Raw genomic sequence first — 9628 nt, 5'->3', positions numbered from 1 at the left:
GAAGCATGTCCATCTTTAAGGTGTTGATTCTTCCAAACCAAATAATAGGTTTGGCATGACAAACGTCCAAGTCTCTATGTATTTTGAATAAGAGAGGGCCAAAAAGTGAGTATGTGTCCAATAAATGGGGTGGGATTATGGTACCTAAATATTACCTAAAAATGTATGGAACCACTGAAAGGGGAAGTTAGAGAGCAGGAGTCGGAGAATGTCAGGTGTAAGTGAAATGTTGAGAGTTTTCATTTTAGAGATGTTTGTTTTAAAGTTAGAAAGATCACTGAATCCTTTGAACTTGTGAAAAAGAGAGGGCAGACTGGTATGAAGCTGCTGAATATATACAATTAAATCATTAGCAGAGAGGGAGAGCTTATAATGGGTCATAGATGTAGGTATACCTAAAACAAATTAATTCTGTCTAATGTCTTGAGCCAAATGTTCTATTACAAGTATAAAAAGAATGAAAGACAAATGACAGCCCTGGCTGATTCCATTGGAAATTCAAAAGGGCTCCAAGCGTACGCCAATGGATGGAGCAGTATAAAGAGCCATAACTTTAGTTATAAGAACCCAGGCCAATTTGTTCCAAAGAAAGAGAAAGGGCCAACCAACCCTATCAAATGCCTTTTCTGTGCAAATGATAAGATACATGATTGGAGCTTATGTTTCTGGATTGTATGGTCTCACACCGAGGGACAAATCTGACCTGATTGTTGTGAACAATATTAGGCACTAGAGGCAATAAATCTACATGTCAAAATCTTAGAGTAAATTTGCAGGACCACATTCAGTAAAGAAATAGGCCTGTAGTTCCCACATCTGGAGGGGTGCTTCTCAGGCTTTGGAATGAGAGCTATATTAGCAGTAATTGAGAGGACAGAGAGTAAACATTGTCAATAGATGTTAAGGTCTGAGCCATGATAGGGGTAAGAAGATCAGCAAAATTGTTATAAAATCAGGGAGTAAAGCCATCAGGGCCTGGACATGTAGTGAATTTTAAAGATTTACAAGTGTACAAAATTAAAAAGAAGCAAGTGGATGCAGGGATGCACGTTATATGCTCCACCTTTGTTCCACTGTGGGCGGGAGTGCCATGTCGAGCTTGACCACACCCAATGCGTTTTGTCAGCACGTCTGACATCATCAAGGGTCACATAACCAGACACATATATACTGCTGCCCAATGAAGGATCTCCAAACCAATTCAATCCTCTCAATTCAGTAACAAATTACTTATATTTAAATGAGTAATATACTATTTGACCCAATTCTCAACTAATTCATACTTAATTAAATTGATATACTAAAAATGCCATATATAGAAAAATTACATATACATGGAATTCGACACCTAGTGGAGACAGAAGGTGTTTACTGTTCCGCAAGATTGAGTTTATTTAATCTAAAAATCCATTCGGCTTCATTTCTAGATAATCTTTGGGTCATGCTTCCCCCTCTCAAATGTGGTTCTACCCTGTCAATATCAAAGAAGGTGGTTAAACTCTGAACTTTATTGCGATGCACCCTAAAGTAGTTTGAAAGCCTATGCCTGGGGAACCCTTTCTTTATATTATTAAGATGTTCATTAATTCTTGTACTTCATTGAAAAGAGGTAAACAAGAAAGAAATATGGGACGACTTTGAATGAGGCAATTGACTTGTGGAGGTAGAGTGGTTGGTAAACATTATTTATTCAGGACAATAGTATGAAACAAGTAAAAAAGTAAATACAAATAGATATGTAGTATTCGTTAATATATTCTACCCCTATGGAGAGAAAAGACCTCATTGGGGAGAAAGGGGTCTATACTCAAAGGGCAGCTAAAGCACTGCTTGGCTAGCACCGAGGAAGATGGAACCCATAACTGGTTGTCTGTTCCAGAGCTGAGGCAAGGAACCCCGCCCCAGGAAAAAAAAAACACATATCATGCCTGATCACCACAACGCATTCCATATGTGTGGGGATGATTGCAAATATAGTGTTTTGATTTCACATAGAGAAGATTAATAGTGCCGGAATTCTTCAGATAGAGCAGACATTCTATGAAGCTTGACATTAGCAGAGGACATAATGAAAGCAATAGAAGTCCTGGCGGTCTGTGGTGTCAGACCCTCAATAAAGGTCTATTGCATTTATTAGCAAGAGCGTAATAAGTTTTACATGTCCTTTCCCTAGCCGCATGAGAATATTATTCAAGAAGATGAAGGAGTTCATGCCGGGTATTATACATTTTTAGAAGCGTAGTGGCATGTAAATCCCTTTTATGGAAGGATTACAGGCGAGAAATGGTAGAAAGTAATGAGGATATGTCATGTGCACATTTTTTGAGTTGTGTCCCATGCTTGATAAGCAACCCCAGGAGGGTGCACGTTAAAGCCTCCCACTCAACCAATGGGTGAGTATCATCTTGAGTGTGAGTGATCATAAAGGTGAGAATTGCCTGGGCGATATCAGTCACACAGACCGAGTCAAGTAACCATGTTCAATTCTCCTCCCAGAACAAGGTGTGAGTATAAAAGGTGTCAAGCTTCATGACAACAGTGGTAAAGAAGCAGACTTGGTCCTGGTTAGGGAAATAAACATTAGCAAGAGTGTAAATGACATTAGCGAATTTCAATTTTAGGAAGATGAAACGACCCAGTCAACAATCTCAGGGATGAAAGACTTGTGGATTTGGCACCTGGATTAGTGCTGTGATACCAATAAGGTAGTATTTGATATTAAGTACCGTAACTGAGCCAATACGGAAATGTAAAAATAAAATCTTAGTTTTATGTTTATGAAAGTGGTATAAAAGTTGGCGTCTCTTCTCAGACACATTAAACCCTCTACAGTTAAAATAAAAGAAAGACAAGTGAATATTAGCCAAGGGGAGAAAAAGGATAAACAAAAATGATCCTAATTGGGAGCACCAGACCTACCCATATGAAAGCATATAGGGAAAGAAAAAGAGAGAGAGGAGAAAACAGCTCTGGAGAAAGGAGACCTTAGAAGGTCACAATAATCATGAATAAACACATTCCAATAGTATATGCCAGAAACTGGTGCACTTTTCTAAAAAAGGACAAACTAACACAGGATATCATAAATAATATAGCAATTCAAAACTACAAAAATGCAGTGCAAAAATAATACCTTCAAGCCTAAAGGGGGGAAGTAGAAGACACATGGTGCGGCTTTCTCAGCCAGGGCCAGATATAAACAACATTATGAGTGAGGTACTGAAAAAAAGGCGATGCACCTTCTTCTATATTTTTTCTGTGATTATTTGGATATCCCCTATCCTGGAGGGCAGCAGGGCCAGAGAAATCATCCATCGAGTAATAGATCACCTGAACATCACACTAATGCAGAAAAGTGTTTGTTTGCTGTTTTCAGAAAGTGGGGAGGGAAGGGACTAGAGAAAAAAAAACAAGCATTCCAACCATTCCCCACATAGGAACAAACAATAAACAAGTGAGCCATAGATGAGGAACGGAATAAATACTTAACACTTGAGAATATAAATTAACATTCCCCTGGGAGCAGAACTTTTAATGCACTATATATAATTGTAGCAGAGTAGGTAAAAATATACTTTTATTTAACATACATGAATAAAAACATTGGCATGGAATGTATATGACAAAAATGACTATGACAAACTTGTGAATGAAGAGATGCCACCATAAGATGATCTCCTCCTGATGGTCACAGCCAAATTGCAAGGCACTACATCAAAATTTAGGTGAGTCTGGGACCGTTGGATTTCTCATTGCCTTCTGGGGACTATTGACCACTGCCTTCTTGAACTTTAATCAACCAAGTTACAATGGTTGCAGTGTTTTTTTTTGTTCTGTTCCATAAAATCCAGAAAATTGTTTGTAACCATGCATTAAGATCTCACAAAACATCTTGAGTTAAGTATGTTCCCTAAAGAGGTTAATTTTTATTTACTGAGAAAAAACCCTGATCATTAGCAGACATGTAAATGTATATCCTATTATAGTTATTTTATAAAATAAAAAAGGTTTTGGGCATGTTCAAGTCAATTCCTTGCATAAAGGGAGGAAATAAGAGCAGCAGGCTGAAAATAGCAGTCCAGAAAGACCAATACATTTCAAAGCCAGTTAAATATTGAATCCCTTCCTCTTATTCTGGATTCATTCAAAATGAAATAAAATTTTTCATATAAACATAATAAGAAAGAGAAAGAACATGCCCCAAAGCACAAGCACTTCCCTTAAGGCAAGAAGGCCTACCTGTACTTGGTTGCCCCCAGGACTTATACACAATGCTGTAGTGCCTGGCCACCATGCCAGGGCTAATGCAAACAGAGCAAACAGACTACAGGCATACCCCACTTTTAAGTACACAATGGGGTTTATTTACTAAAGCTAGAAAGTGCAAAATCCATCTCACTTCTGCATAGAAACCAATGAGCTTCCAGGTTTTATTACCAAAGTTTAATTGAACAAGCTGGGATTAGAAGCTCATTGGTTTCTATGCAGAAGTGAGCATGATTTTGCACTTTCTAGCTTTAGTAAATAAACCCCATTGTGTACTTAAAAGTGGGGTATGCCTGTACTTGCAGTTAGCAGACAGATAGCGTGGTTTTATGACAGTCCAGGTAAAAGGTAGGCTGAGTTCAGGGAATAGTCCAATATCCGATCCAGGTCATACAAAGGGAAATCCAATCTAGCAAAGCAGGGCAGATAAATGGGGGGCTTGAACAGGAACAATGCAGGTATCACTGTCTCTATCACAAGCAAGGAACAGAGCATTTGGCTTGCTTATAACAGGTGACTGACCATATCAATCATCTTGCAGGTGGACACAGACAGGGTGAATGCAATAGCCAAAACCCGGATGTGGAATCAGGAGCAGGCGCACTTTAGTGATCCTGACATTTAGCATTTAGTACATAATAATAATAATCATCTTAGTAATGCACAACCATATATATATATAGATAGATAGATAGATAGATAGATAGATAGATAGATAGATAGATAGATTGAAAGAATATAATATATTGTTTATATTTTTTCTTAAGTTGCAAAATTACAAAAATATATATTACAGGGGTTTACAACCTTAATTTACCCTATGCATTAAGGTGAAAAAAACACCTGGCAGTGACCGGCCCCCCAGCCCGCCCATTTTACTTACCTGAGCCCTGGATTTTCACACACCAGAGAATCGCTCTTCCTCTGCCTGGGGTTCTTGGCTCTTATTTGGATAGGTTGATAGCAGTGCAGCCATTGGCTCTTGCTGCTGTCAATCAAATCCAATGACGTGGGTGCTGGGGAGGCAAGTCCAGCATTTGTGTCTATGGATGCAAATGCTGGACTCGAGAGCTCGCCCACAAGATAACCCCCAAGAGAGTGCTTCCCTTAGGGGGTCATCTGATGTGGGCAGGAGCCACGGAACCCCATAAGAGGATGTTCAGGGCCACTCTGTGCAAAACGAGCTGCACAGTGGAGGTAAGTATGACATGTTTGTTATTTAAAAAAAAATAATAAAAAAACAAACCTTTATAATCACTTAAGCTCCAAATACAGTTAGTAAACTAAACTGTTGGAACATTATAATTACCAATAGAAAATATGCACAAAATAAGGAGTTTTTAACATGTAACAAATGTCAAATTTTCAAAGGTGAGCAAGTAACGTAGTCATTTTTTTAAGTAGCTAAATAAATCAGTTTTCAAGACAATTTTTGCATTTTCAGAGAAAATTAAAAAAAAAAAAATTATTGAACATGATTGAAATAGACAATTAACTCAACTTAACAATTACCCAACCACTGCTTATTCTATAAAAAAATCTATAATTATTATAATATAGTACTACATGCTAGGAGTATTATAAATTATAATAGTAAATACTACTTATAGAGGATTCTCTAAACATGCAATGTAAAATGCAATTTCAGAAATAGTAATAGATTTGAATGAAAGTTGATATATATCCTGCAAAGTTATTTAAAAGGTAAAAGCAATTTTTGAAAGTTTGCTCCTCAAAACTATGACCTTGCTTTGTACTTTAATATAGTATAGCTGTTAATTGTAGATAGATATGAATAGCTTAAATAACATGTTAAGCTAAAATAGCAAATGCAAAACTGAACTGAAGAACTAAAGCTACATTTAACTAATTTAAAGCAAAGATTAGAGCATTTTGAAGGTTGATCTGCAAAGTAGCAATATTAAAAAGGTAAAAATAAACACTTAGTGATTAAGTATTTAAATTATAGCAAGTTACAAAAATTTTTTTTTTTTTTTTTACAAAACTGTATCATTTTTTACATTCTTCAATAACAGAATGATTTAAGTCAAAATAGCCAAGACATGTAAAAGGGTAACAAGGAATAAATTAGGTACAAAAAACACCAATTGTGTATGTCTGTCAAATTTTTGCATTTAAATGCAATATTAGAGAAAAAAACTCTTCTTCTATCAAACAAGTCAGCAATGTATCCTTATGAAAAAAATATCTTATGGATTTTTCACTTACTAAATTATAATTTATATAAAATATAAGTAAAATTTTACAGCATCATCAACAGTTACAACAAATCGAGCTGCATCAAAACTTGTATTCATTTTAAAATCTTGGGAATATTACTCAGATAGTAATATTCCACTAGAGTTCTAGGTTAACTTAATTTTTAATAAATAATTAGATTTTATGCCCCTTTTAACAAAAGTGTGACATTCAGAACATAGCGTTTGTGTACGAAATGTAACTCATTCTCTAATATATGTTTCTAATTTGGTGAAAGTGGCCAGCTGTTTTATAGCAGGAAAATATTATGAAGGAATGGAAATTAATATCAAGTCTAAAAACATTATTGATCAGTACAAACTGAGTTGAATAGATGCATGCATTATTATAGTGAGCTATTAGGTGGTCAATGGTTAAGAAAGGTGTTTAAGAATTCAGAATACTATGTGTAGCTAATTGTAAAATACACTGCATGTATACAATTTTTCTCCTTCTCATCTTTAACCACAAAACACATTTAATATATACACATATATTTGTAACCTAGGTGTGCTGTAGACTACATAGAACATTTTCCTTGTTTAGGATGAAGACATAGTCTTTTTTGTTATTTGGCCATATTTATGTATACCAGACTTTTCGTGGTACACTTCAATTATAATTATTATTATTACTACTAATATCACATTAAACATTTGCATTTGGAGGCATATATAAAAAAAAATACATTAATATAAGAAATACAAATACTGTAAATTATTGGATTAACAGATTATTGATGATGATTTTTTTTTTATTAGATCAAATGTTTACAGAATTTTAATATCAGTGTGAAATATATACGTATTTTTTACAGACAAGTTTTTTTTCTGTTTACTACCAGTTTATTGTTATATTTGCTAATTTGTAGTCGTGAATCTCTCATTTTGTGATTATTTGTTACTAGCAAAAACACCTATAACTTTGTGTTTGCCCTTTGTGTTGTAATATTTGCTTTTTATAAATATTAGGCCTTACCTTATGTGAGGAATTAAGTACAGCCCCATGTTGATTTGCTTGTTCTTCATGAGTTTGAGAGGAATTTGGAGTAAACACTATTAAGTCATTCTTGCCTTGGAGTGAATTTGAACATACTCTATACTGTGTTTGCTGTGAGTATACCCAACTACCTCCAGTGTTAGAACAGATCCTGTAATTTTCCTTCAGTTCATTGACTTCATCCCTGTATTTTTGCCATCTTATCACAGTAAATGCGATTAAAGTGATAAGGAATATACTTGAGATTATGCAAATAGCAACAACAAGGTAAACATTTGTATCAGAAAATTCCTCAAAACTATCTTTGGACTCAGGGTTGTCAAAGTGAGCCTCCTCTCCGGATTCCACAAAAATAATGATGACTTGTGTCACAGCTGTCATAACTGGCTCTCCATGGTCCTGGGCCACAATGTGAAACCTGTATTCATCATTGTCCAAATCTGTTAATGCACGTTTTAAGTTTATTTCTCCTGTTTCTTTATCTATGACAAATGCTGTTTTTCCAGTAAACTCTTTAAAATTATATGATATCAAAGCATTGTATCCAGAGTCAAGATCTAACGCTTTTACTTTAGCTACCAGATGTCCGGGTTTTGCTGACTTTGGAGTTTTAATTGTCATTTCAGAATAAAGTGGAGAGAAAAAAGGAACATTATCATTTATATCTTCAATGAAAATATTTAATGTAAGGTTTGAATTGAGGGGAGGTAAACCAACCTCAATTGCTTTAATGAGACATTGGAAGTATGGGATTTGTTCATGATCAAATGAAACTAAAGCAAATATCTTTCCATTCTCTGGATTCATGGAGATGTAGGATGATATGGGTATTCCATCAATTGTGCTGTCAACAATTGAGTAAGTGATAAAAGAGTTCTGTTCTATATCCAGGTCTGAGGCAGCTGCTGTATAGACTAGAGTACCTGGTGGATTGTTTTCCTTGATAAAAATTGTGTCAGCTGGCTGCAAAAAACGGGGGGCATTGTCATTCACATCACTTATAATAATTTTAAGAATTTTTGAAGCTGATAGCGAAGGAGAACCTTCATCTCTTGCAGTTACGACAACTTCATATTCATCTTTCCTTTCACGATCCAAGACCCCATTCACGGTCACAGCATATACTCCCAAAATAGCTTGATTAATTTTAAAAGGTGCGCTGTCAGAAATATAGCAGTTTACTTTTCCATTGGCTCCTGAATCCCTATCATGTATATTAATGATAGCGACTGTTGTCCCTTGGGGAGAATCTTCTGGCACTGGAACTGATAAAGATGTTACTGCCATCTCTGGAGGATTGTCATTAACATCTATAACAGTCACTAGAACTTTGCAATGTCCAATCATTGGGTGTTCCCCGTTATCAATAGCATCAATCTGAATTTCGTACATATTTGCTGCTTCAAAGTCAATCTCACCTTTCACTCTAATTTCCCCTGTGTTTTTATCTACGCTAAAAATTCTTATAATTTCTTCCATTCCCAGGCTGCTAAATTCATAAAATATTTCTCCATTTTTTCCTTGATCCAAATCTGTGGCATTTAATTTAAACACCAAAAATCCTTTTGCAACATTTTCTGTTACACTGCTCTGATAAAACGGCTGATCAAAAGAAGGAGCATTATCATTAACATCATCAACAGTAATGATTACTTGGGTTGTACCACTTAATCTTGGCTTGCCACCGTCATAAGCTATAACTGTTAGATTGTGAATAGACTGCTTTTCTCTGTCTAGAGATTTCTTTAGTACAAGCTCTAACGATCTGATCTGGTTCATGTGTTTTTGAAAATCTAATGTAAAACAGTCACTGGCACTGAGTTCATAGTTTGTAATAGAATTTGTTCCAAGATCTGGATCTGCAGCTTTCTTTAGTGGAAAATGAGATCCTACAGGTCTGAGCTCTGATATCACAAGGTTGTATTCACTGGAGGAAAAAACTGGACCATTGTCATTTATATCTTCTATTTCTACATCTACATGATATATTTGCACAGGCTTATCTACAAAGACCTGCAGGGAAACAATACAGAATGGTGTATTTGGACATAAGAATTCCCTATCGATTGTCTCTTTAACAAACAATATTCCATTCTTTAGATTC

The sequence above is a fragment of the Lithobates pipiens genome, unplaced genomic scaffold, assembly GCF_037356315.1.
Source record: "Lithobates pipiens isolate NorthernLeopardFrog02 unplaced genomic scaffold, aLitPip1_a1.2 Scaffold_8, whole genome shotgun sequence".
NCBI classification, from domain to species: Eukaryota; Metazoa; Chordata; class Amphibia; order Anura; family Ranidae; genus Lithobates; species Lithobates pipiens.
This window is presented reverse-complemented; position numbering follows the sequence as displayed.